We start from the raw sequence: 11,784 nt of genomic DNA on the forward strand, positions 1-11,784 counted from the left end.
GCATTAAAGAATTTGTAGAATATATATAATTCCATTTTATGTGCTTCAAATTCAGCCTGCTCCCACTGTTCAGCAGCTGGCTTTAATAACATTGGTTTTAATAACATTTACTGAATACAAACAATGTGCCAAGCCTTGAGATAAAGCTTTCCATGTATGGTTTGATTCTTGGTCCACAAACTCAAGAAAATAGTGCACAAAGTGCAAGAAGTAGTCAATTTCTTTAAACAGTCTTAAATTGGACTCATAAACTCCCCTCCCCTCCATGAGGTTGGTGTTGAATTTGATCTCAGTCATTATTGGGGCTTCCCTCTTTCAAAGTTGTTCAAAGGCCCTGACATAGTGCTGAGGCATTGGACAAGCCCCTGCTGTCTTCCTGCAGCTGCCCAGGCTGGTTTTCCCTAGGATCTGCGCGTCAACCGGTAAGTTCCTTCCAGAGTGGCAGCTCTGCTGCTCTTGGACAAGGCTTAGGGCAGGGGAATCTTTGGTGAAGAGTAATCTTCAGTGTTTGGGAACAGGACTGCAAAAAATGTCCACACAGCCTTTTTCCTTTTCTCTGAGGTCTCCTACCTGCTTTGGGTGCCACAAGAGACAGAGCTCTCTTTGGACCCACAGACCACTGTGCCTTCCACCGTTTGGGAGAATCTCCCCTCTCTGCCTTGCCTTACTGTCTTTCAACATCATCCCCCTCTCTCCCTAATAAGATGTCTGGGATACCTGGTATAATGCCAAAAATGATTTGGGCTTTGGAAAATTCAAAGCCAGAACAGGAATAGTCTTGGAGGTGACATATGCCATTATTCTATAACACATACCTAAATACAGAGAAAGAAAAAAGAAAAAAGAAAAGCATTATTCTGCTATCATGCATTATTTAATTCCTTTCTTAAAATCAACCTGCAAAGTAAATATAATTATGTATATTTTATAGAGGAGGAAACCGAGGTTTCAAATGATATAACTTGCCCAAGATCAGACAACTAGAAGGTGGCTGGGAAGGTATGATGCTAGAGCCCAAATTCTTTCCACTGCACCATCACTATTCAGAAGTGATGAATATTCATTCTCCAATTTCTTGATGACATGCCCAAATAAAGAAAATGGAATAAAACATTTTCCTGCTATTATTAACATCATTGCTCTTATTATTATGGTACCTTTCATTTACTGAGCACTTCCAATGTGCCAAGCACTAAACACCTTACATTTGTCAAATCCATTAGTCTGCACATTCATTATGAAGCATACCTGGCATTTCCTATATTGTTCCTTGAAATTTGAGTGTTCTGAAGAATGTTAGTAACTTAATTAAAAAACAAATCAGTATGAGTAATATTTTCTAAAATATATTTTAATGTGTAAGGAAATGCCAAACATGTAGTCTTTTTACATATTTATTTCATATAATTTTATATTTTATGTTATAGAGTCATCTGCCTTTCAAGACTGATAGACCATTTTTTTTAATAGCAAAAGATTAGAAATATGTCCAGTTAGACTGGAATAATTGAAAAACTATGGTACATCCACAGAGTGGAGTAATATAAAGCTGTTAGAAAGAATGAGGAAGACAAGATCTCTTTGAATGGATGTGGCAGAATCTCCAGGACAGAGTGGAAAATTCAAGATATAAAGGAATGTATATAGTATGTGTCACCTCTGAAATAAGAAAGAGGGGAAATATATATTTGCAAAAATAAAATAAAATAAAAGCCACACTGGAAGGATAACCAGAAGAGGATGAAAATAGGGGTAGGGATAATAGAGAGTTGAAGGATGGCTTTGAGGCAATAGGGATAAAAGTGAATATTGACTTTTGAAAATGCTTTACAATAAAAAATAAATAAATAAATCCTAACATTTAAAACAGAAACAATTGAGCCATGCAGAGAAAACAATTATTTTAAATAATATTAGAAGACAGTATTGTATATTTTTAGTGGAATATATTCTGACAAAAAGAACTACCAAAAACTTAACTCAGTAATTTTATTGTTAATAATGATATTATATTATTACTTTGGAACTATGTTATGCATAACATACAAATGTGTGTTATGTATGTTACAGGATAAAGCAAATCATTAATTACTGATGTAATATAACTAGGAAACTAGGAACCAAGATCTCTTGTGTATAAAAAGGAAGAAAAAAATAGCTGAATTAATACACTAATATTAAATTTGAATTAGAAATGTCAGATCTGACTAGTGAAATATACATATATGTGTGCATGTGTTTATATCTCCTAGCTCTAGCAAATGAAATAATGTGTGTGCGTGCATGTGTATCTCCTAGTTCTAGCAAATGAAAGAATCTGGAAGCAACAATACCTCAGTAGCAATGAAATCCCTAGTGCACAGATTGTGGTTTCTAAATACCACCACCCAATGAAAGGATATTGAGCTTCTTAAGAAGTGACCAATTTCAAGTCTGGGTTAGGGAAAATACAAAGCAAGCTTGTTTTAGAAAACAAGGAAGTGTTCAAAGACTAATAAAGTCATGTCAAAAGAAAAGAGCAGCCAACTTGAAAGGGCCATTGGTCAAATTTGGGACAATTTGAGCATCAAAAAAGAAAGACTATAATTGACTTAAATACATGGAATATATAAAAATCCATGAGTCCATAATAGTCAAACAAAATAAAGAAGGAACAACAACAAAACTTTTCTGTCACCACTGGAAGTGATATTCTATTTCCTAACACTGAAAATTAGTACTTAAAATGAGCATATATCCTGACTTTTCAGAAGGAACTATAATTCCATTGATGAGGAAAGTTCTTTCTTTTAGATAACTGCTAGCTGATAAATATAGAAGTAATAATAGAAGTAGAAAAATCAGCATTTGTAACTCCAATATGATCATTGACCAGGGAGGACATTGTAGATGTTAAAACCGTTAGGAGAACAGAGGAGGGAGAGGCAAAAAATAACTACAGAGGAGAGGGATCTGGTTGTCAACACTCAACTCAGTGATCAAACTTGGCCTCATCAGTCAGGGACAAGAATATAGCCATCATATACTTCCTGAGGAGATGACAATGAAGCCGACATCATTAGCTATGAAGAATTTTTGCCAAAAATCTTTAATCTGAGTCTCATCTAGCCATTAATTCAAAGTTCTAGTTTATAGAAAATATACTGGATAGAGGAATAAATTAAACAAAACTATGAAGAAACAATTTCAGAATGTAAGATATTCTACAAGACAACTGGTCTGGTCTTTTTAAGAAAAAAAAAACAACAGGGTAAAAAACATGAGTTAGTAGTAGAGGGAGATTAAAAGAGACCTAAGAGACATTATAATCAAATTCAGTGGGTGATTCTTGGTAACATCACTGGGGGGAAAATAAAGACACCTTTGAGACAAATGGGAAAATTTGAGTATGGACTGGGCAATCAATGATATAAGGAAGTGATTTTCAGATTTGTTCGGTATGATTATGGTACTGTGGTTATGTAGCAAGACATCTTTATGCTAAAATATTTAGAGATGAAATGCCACAATGTCTTTATTTTGAAATGGACCTAGATGCAAATACATACACATGCATAGTTTAAACAAATATGGCAAAATCTTGACAGTTGTTGAATCTCGGTTATGAGTATTCAAGAATTCTTTGTACTTTTCCCCGTTTCTCTGTATGTTTAGAATTTCCATAATAAAGAGTGTGTGTGTGTGTACGTTTGTAATGTTATGCCAGACATGAAAATAGCAGGAAATCAAATGAGAGATCACTGGATTCCTGAACCCATGAGTTGATGTATGTCACCTACTGAATAATTAGTCCTCTGTAAAACATATTATATAATTTAAATATAAATGATTTTAATCTTTTAACTAAAATGAAATAATCATGATGTAACACCTTTAAAGTTTTTGTTCCATTGGTTATTAAATAAACACATAGTTTGACCATTTTTTCCAGCAATGTTTTCATCTGTGCACGGATGCAAAGTGAAGTCTCCTTTTATCTCAGTAGTCTTACTTTATCAATATCTTATCTTTGGAAAAAATGTTCTTAAGTATAGTCACCTCAGGAACACCAAGAATAAGTTCAACTATAAAAATATGAAGATGGTTTGTCCTTTTGTACTTTTCTCTGTGTTTGAGATTCTATTGTCAATCTCAATCAGAAAACAGACAAGATTAACTAAAAAATAGTAAAAATGGAGAACGTACAAAGTTTCCAGAATCTTACAAAGTTTTTGTAATTTTTACTCCTAGTCTATAATTTTTGTCATTCTTTTTCAGTCCTTCTTACATGGTCAATACAAGCCCAGCTATCCATCCCTCTTTCTTATGGACCTGACCACCACAGCCCCACCTCCTTCACCCTGATTCCCATAGGCCTCAAACTTGAAGGGATGGTTAGGAGGGCTGGTAGGTGTGGATAGTCACCATTCAGATATTACTCAGTCCAAGGTGAATAATTTCCATTCAGCTCGTTTCCTCTTCACACAGAAAAAGCCATCACTGGGAATCTCCTCACCTATACTTGTGGAATGAGGCTGTTTTATTTCTTCTTTTGTGTCTTTCACACTTCTGATAGTTCTTCAGCTAAGCTCAATTAGTTGGATTTGGTGAAAAAAAAAACTGTCTATAACATGGAGGAATCTTGGGCAGAAACTACATTTAAAAAAATATAAATAGATGGTAGATGATAGATTGATAGATGATAGAGGGTGTGTGTGTGTGTGTGTGTCCAGCCTATTCTTCAATTTAGGTTGGTGGAGTTAACATCTGAATGTTTTTTCTAAGCTTCACTTCTGATTTCCTTTTTTGCTTATATCAAGAATATAAGAATATAAACTTTCAAATCAGCCTTATCCTATCTCACTAGCTCTGATTATAGGCACATTTAGTTACATTTCTTCATCTCTAAAATAGGAATAATAATGCATATCTGACAGGAACATCGTGTGGACTTAAAGATAGCTATGAAAAGTGCCCATCAGAACACCAGGCAGTTAGCAAGAGCTCACCAAGTGTCCATTTCCTTTCCCTGGCTTTCTCCCTCTCAGCTTCTGCAGACTCTGCAGACACAAGGTTCTTTCTGTCCTGTTTTGTGCCTCACTCTGAAGCAAGCCTTCACCACCACTCCCTCTGCATCCTGGGCTGCTCTCTGAACTAGCCTCTCAACCCCAAGCTGCTCCCTCAGTTGCTCAGCATTCTTTTCTGCATTCATTTTTTTTTTTCCTGGCCAAATCATTGTGAGAACAGAGGCAGTGATGGAGAACGGGAGAATCAGGCAATCAGCCTGAGGGGTGGGTGGGGGATTCAAGAATTGCACCTCAGTGGGTTGGGGCACTGAAGTCGGAATCAGGTCCAGAAACAGATGCCAAGTTTTAAGGGGAATTCTAAGCAGAGGTTCATGGTCAGTCTCAGCACCAGTCACCAGCCAGGCCACAGAGAACTGGGGGCCGAATAAGGAGAGTTCTTATTGGAAGGCAGCAACCAGAAACCTGACACAGGAACAAGGCGTGGAGGCAGATTTGGGCAGTGCTTGTTTCTCAAATCGAGAACATAGAACAGTATGTTGCAGTAACCACGGATCTGGGAGAGCCATCATCATTCTAGCTCCCATTAAAGAACACTAAGGTGTAACTCGGACAGGGAGGCAGGACTTCCCGGCTCTTGGCAGCTATCACTCTACCCTGTAACTCTTCAGCTTCCATTTCCCTGGGGTTAGTTAGAATTAAAGGCATAGTTAGAATTAAAAACATACAAATAAACTTAAAAGACCTTGAAAAATGACTTTTTTTGAGAGAGAGAAAAGAGAAGAAAAGGGATGAACAAAACTGAAAATGTCTTCTTTTTGTAGCAACTCTGGATGAGAAGCAAAGACTAGGCAGGAGAGGTAATACCCATTTTTGGAGGAACTCTCAGTGTCTTTACAACTGTTTATGGGGAAACCAGTTCCAACATAAACATTGCAGGAGCAGAGGGGAGGAAGTACTCCCTGATTGGCCACTGTTACATCCTCACAATGGCAGAAATTGTAATAGCAACTGATTCTCTTGAGGCCTGATAGACAAAGAGCTGACAAAGAGCAGTGTAGTAACACTCGTTTTTCAAACAAACACCTGGCAAAAATTCTTATACCTGGAGAAAAAATCCCTTTTCTCCTTCAACCTTAAACATGAGCTTACCTGACAAAAGTAGCAATGTCCTCATTTGGCAAACACACACAAGAAATATTATGTATAAATACTTGTTATACAAGGACACAAAGATACATGAAAATTGGCAAGGATGATTGATTCCTCTTACTTGCACAAGGTGCTGTTCTTATTTTGGCCACTTTAGGTTCAGGTGGGACCTATCTGTTAGTGAGAGACCTGGTACCCCAGGGAGGGAGATCTACAGGCACAGTGGGGATATGGCAGGGCAAGAGGGAAGAAGGTGATTGATGGACCCCTGAGGTAACATGATATAGCAGAAAGACGGTCTTAGGGACCAATGATTTAGGCCAAGTTAATATACCTCTGCAAACCTCTGTTTTTTCTTCTAGTAAGTGGGCATAACAGAATCTTGTGGAATTGAATGTTGTGAGAACCATGAGATGATGTATGTAAAGCGATGAGCATAGGGCCTTGAAGATAATAAACGCCTAGTGTGTGTTAGCTCACTGTCTCCCTATATGACCAAAGTCGCAATGTCAAACATTGGCAACACTCAGCCCAATTTACCTGGCACTTCCTCAGTTTTAGTGTTAAAAGTCTCATGTACTAGAAAACTCCTCAGCCCTGGGCAAACCAGGGATGACTGATTACCCTACACTTACCATACCTTGATGATATACAGCTGTCCAAACCTCAGCTCCTGGGCTTGTCAGCCCTAGGGCAGGGCTGGCACCTCTGTTGGGATTTGTGCTGGGGGCACCTGGGTGGATGCAAATGCCAAGACATGGTTTAACCATTATTTAGCTTATGTTTAAACTGTTTTCCTAGGCACTGGGCAGGTTAAGGCTACAAAGAACAAGACATAGTCCCCACCTTACAAAGGAGCCGTGTGAGACATGTATGTACAAAGGGGCAAAAGGAAAGAAGTGCTTACTCATGAACTGAAAATGGAAGTTGTCGGTCTGACTGATCACTGGGAGAGTTCCCCAAGGCTGATGAGCAGAACAGCTACAATAGATGCCACTGTAGCTCAATTCAAGACACTCCTGCTGGAGTCAGGAGACAGGGAAGTGGCTGAAGGGAGAGGGCCTAGTACATAGAGAAGCTTGGTAAGGTTCCCTAGAAGGTGCATGCGTGTGTGTCATCAGGGATGGAAGGACTGTCAGAATAGTCTTTATATGGAGGTAACAAGTTGTTCTTGGAGATTGTGTAGGATCTGCCATGGGGAAAAGAGGATATTCCTGGCAGAAAGAACAGCACGCACACCGAGGCCCAATAAACAGAATGGGAGAGTGTAAGGCCTATCTTTCGCTCTGGGTTGAGCACGGAGTTCAAGGAGGGGTGAACGAGGGAAGTAACTGTGTAAAGGTAACAAGGGCTAGATACAGGCTTATAGGCCTTACAAAGGAGTTTAAACCTTAAGGGTAAGAGGTAACATGCTCAGATTTATTTTCTAAAGGATCTCTCTGGGAGTTACAGTGTGGGGGATGGATTAGTTGGAAATGAGGCTGGACAGAAAACTAGTAAGAAGAAAGTTGTGACCATTGGCCTGATGGGGGCACTGGGAGGACAGAAGCAATAGAGGAAGGCTCACCGGCCTTGATGGATGAACAGAGGAGAGGAGAGTCAGCGAGGGGGGAATCGAGGCGTACCACCAGGCTGCGGCTCCAAAAACTGGGAGGATGACACATTCATAATTCCAGCTCTGCTGCTTGTTGACTGCGTTACTGTTACTGAGTAGCTGTGAGCCTGTTTCCTCACCTGTAAGAGGATGATGAGCCTCAACATTATTGTGAGGGCTTAAGTATAAAGTTGCTCCTCAGTGTCTGGCACATTAATGAGTTCTATATGAGTGTGTTATACAAATAGATAACTCACAGAGATGTGTTTGGGAAAAAGCATAGGATCTTTTCTGGACATGTGTACTGAGTACCAGGAATCTATGGGACATTGCCATTAGGCAGTTAAAAAACAGATGTGGAACTTTGGAGTGAGGTCTGGACAGATTTTATGGGTGGGAGTGGCTTCCAGAGGAATGGGCAAAATTGCTTAGAAGTTCTGTGCAAATAAGATCAAGGACGGTAAAAAGAGGCAACAGCTCATGGAAGGCTGAGGCAGACTTGCGAGAAGCAGACTAAAGGGCTGTCTGAAAAGAGCGAGCGCTAGGACCAAGCGGTATCCCAGAAACCAGGGGAAGCCATAGGCGATGCATTAGAGGTCAAGGGAGACAGAACCTCTGCATCATAAATGAAAGCTCACCTTTCAAGAGGAAAAGTGTAAGAACCCGAAGGCACAAAAATAGAACAGATTCAGGAGGAAGTCATGAATAACATGCTTATTAGGTGGCGCCAAAGACCCCCTGTGGCTGCCCACAAGTGCTTCAGAGCTCCTGCACCTTGGGCAAGCCTGGCTGGTTTTGTTCACACCTGCCAGGTGGCCCTGATTAGTCCAGAAGCTAACTTCCATTACCGGAAAGCTCTGGGACTCTGAGGGATACAGAGGCATATACAACTGCTTTTCTGTTGATGTGTGGAGATAAAATAAGTAAACTTAAGAGAACAGTCCCATCCATTTAATCTCCAGCACTGCTTTCAAATCTTCCTCATCTACAGTGCTGCCTCTCCATTCCAACCATTATCCTCACTTGCTGGGACTGTCCACAGCAGCTGCTTTCTAAATCATCACTCTGCATCCATTCTCAACACACCACAAACCCAATGATTCTCCTTCCTTACTCTGGTTTCTTTGAAGTATGTATCTCCTAGCTCCCCACCAGCCCACAGTATTGGAATTCTAGTGTAGTTCTTGGAGCTAGACTACTGGGTTCAAACCCCACCTCCAGCACTCACTGGCCATGTTGGGACCTTGGGCAAGCAATGTTCCTTAACCTTTCTTTGTGGCCTTATCTCAACTGTTAACTGGAGATAACTAACTTAAAGGATTTATGAGGATGAAATGAGTTTATAGCTTTTAGTATGGTGCTTAGTCTAAGTGCTCAATAAACATCAGGTATTATGAAAGTTTTCAGGATAAAAATTCATATCCTTATGGCCTAAACCCCCTCCTTGAACTGGCTCTACCCGACTTCCTAGCCTTCATTCTGCACTGCTTCAGCACCACCTGCATCGTTTGCTGTTACTACGGGGGCAGCAAGCTGACCCAGTGCTGGAGAGCAGCTGGTAGGATTTTGCAGTCTGAACTAGAGGTGATAGAACAAAGTGGGTAGAAGCAAAGATGTCAGATCATGGAAATATTAGATCAATTCCTTTCTACCATTCCCACATCTTTCCAGCTCCCTATCAGTCCCTCTCTCTCATGGTTCAGGGCTCAGTATGTAAGGATAGAACCGAAAGTTACTACAATAACTTTTAAAAGCTCTACTGGAGTCCTAATATGCAATGTGGGTTGACCATCACTGCTAGAGCTTAATTTATTGCTATCTTCACTACCATCTCCACCAGATTCCACTGAGAGTAATTTCTTGGAGTTGGTTTTGTCCTGGGAGCCCTTCATGCTGGCCCCTCAAGGAAGCAGGACTTTCCAATCACAGTAGTCCTGAGGGAATTCAAGAGCAAAGGCGGCAAGACTGGGACAGGGTCCACAGTGCCATCAGGTTGAATATCTGGGAAGACCAGTCACTGTACCATGACAGCTAATGACCACAAAGTTTTCTGACAGGGCAGGCTTCTTGCAGACAGGGCCTCCCTTGTCTTCTATTTTTATCCCATACCCTCTGGATTTAGCAGAGCTTGGTGGTTTCTAGGTCTATTGATCTGGTTAAAGTGTTTGTGAAAAAATGAAAGGCAATCAGAGGAACTCATACGTGTTGACTGAGGAACTGCTTCCAAAGGATGTGCTGAGCAAATGGCAGAAGGAAAAAAAAGCCAAGGCTGTGGAACCTGTGATGCCAAGAGCTGGGAAGAGCACACAAGGAATCAATGCCCACAGCAGGACCCAATAGCTGCGTCCTTTCAGTTGTGCTTTAACTATCCCAAAGCCTTAAGGGCACGGGATGAGACACAGCTAAGGGAGAAAGTAAATCGAAAGGACGGCCTGGCCCAACTGTAACTCTAGGGTCAGGGGCCAGGGCCAGGGCTACTGGTGGACCGAAGGTAAGGCTATCAACAGCCCACACACTGCCTACACGTATGTACCTGTACACTGCCTCCTAATGTGGCAGAGCAGGTGTACCACAGGCCCAACACCATTCTTCCCCAGCCTCAGCTATTCTGCAACCAAGGGGAAGAGCCAAGCCTCTTCCTCACAGAATTTAGGGCTCTTCTCAGTTCAGATACCAAAGTGCCTCAAGGATACAATGTGAGAAACTCATCTTCTGATAGTTGAAATTTTTCCCAACTACAATAAAAGATTATGTGAACAGATGGTGATGCAGGCACAGACTGTTAGGATTCTTTAGCCTCAAAAAACTGACTTTAAGTCCTTCCAAGATATACTGCTAGAGACAGAAATGAATACAAATGAAATTGTTTATAAATTTAGGCAAAAACAATCCCCATCTCACCCCCACAGCAAAACTCAGACCATTTTCAAAACCTCTTACCACTGAAGTTCTCAAGAGGACAGACTCAAATGGAGTGTAGGTTACTCGCTTAACTCCCTCAATTTGGCCAGAGTCCAACCAGGGATTTCCTCCGTTTAGAATCTTAGGACTTTGCATAAAGTTTTAACAAGTGGTTCTCACCCGCTTGTGCATAACCACCTCAACTTAGAAACTTGTTGCCCAGGCCCCAGTTTGCAAATAATTCACTTAAGAACCCAGAAATCATTGCAGTAGTTTGAGCCACACTGGAGTCCTCACATGCCGTGGGGACTTATCACTGCTGATGTCAATGTATTGCTCCTTTCAAAACCTTTACTAGTTACTGCCAGATGCACCCTGCACCTTGTTTCTGGTATCATTTATGGCAAAATAGACCATGTTTCACATTCCCAACCTTTATTTCAAAATTCAAGTGCCCTACTATGGTCCACTGCACAAAGCTCGATGTCTTACTTTCAGTCTGAGCCCCAAATTCCAGAACCCATATCCCAGCTCCTTTAACTACACAAACACTAACCCCCTTAGCAAAACAAGGGGTCAACCTTGGGGAGATTTTTTTTGTGATTTGAACTTAAGAATTGCTGAATTTGCTCTCAATTAATTGGCACTCTACTATAAACCATGCAAAGTCCTGTAAAGCTTTGGCTGGAGGCTGAAGCTGCTAACTGTAAAATTAGGCACCACTGCCCTCTCAAGGCAGATTCCCAGCTCAAATACCTGCTGTTGGCCACCCCCATCTTTCCTGTTTTGGTGTTCAGGAGACAACCCATACAAACATCCAGCAATAGAGGAAAACTAGAACGTACTGCCAAGTCTTGACTTCTGAACTTTGGCATGAATGACTGAGAAAGGACTTTTTTCTTCACCTAAACCAGAGCAAACTATGAACCTGAAGGCTATTTTGAGATTCACTTCATAAATGACACTTAGTTTTCTTACCACAGAAATAGCCATACTGGCTTAAAAACTGAGGCACAATCCAACTATAGGATGGCTCTTCCTTTTTCTCACCTTTCAAAATTCTCTTAGCCAAGTCTACCACATTCTTTTGAAGCACCACAGTAACAAATTTTATTAAGGTGATTAACTCAAAAC

The sequence above is a fragment of the Manis pentadactyla genome, chromosome 16, assembly GCF_030020395.1.
Source record: "Manis pentadactyla isolate mManPen7 chromosome 16, mManPen7.hap1, whole genome shotgun sequence".
NCBI classification, from domain to species: Eukaryota; Metazoa; Chordata; class Mammalia; order Pholidota; family Manidae; genus Manis; species Manis pentadactyla.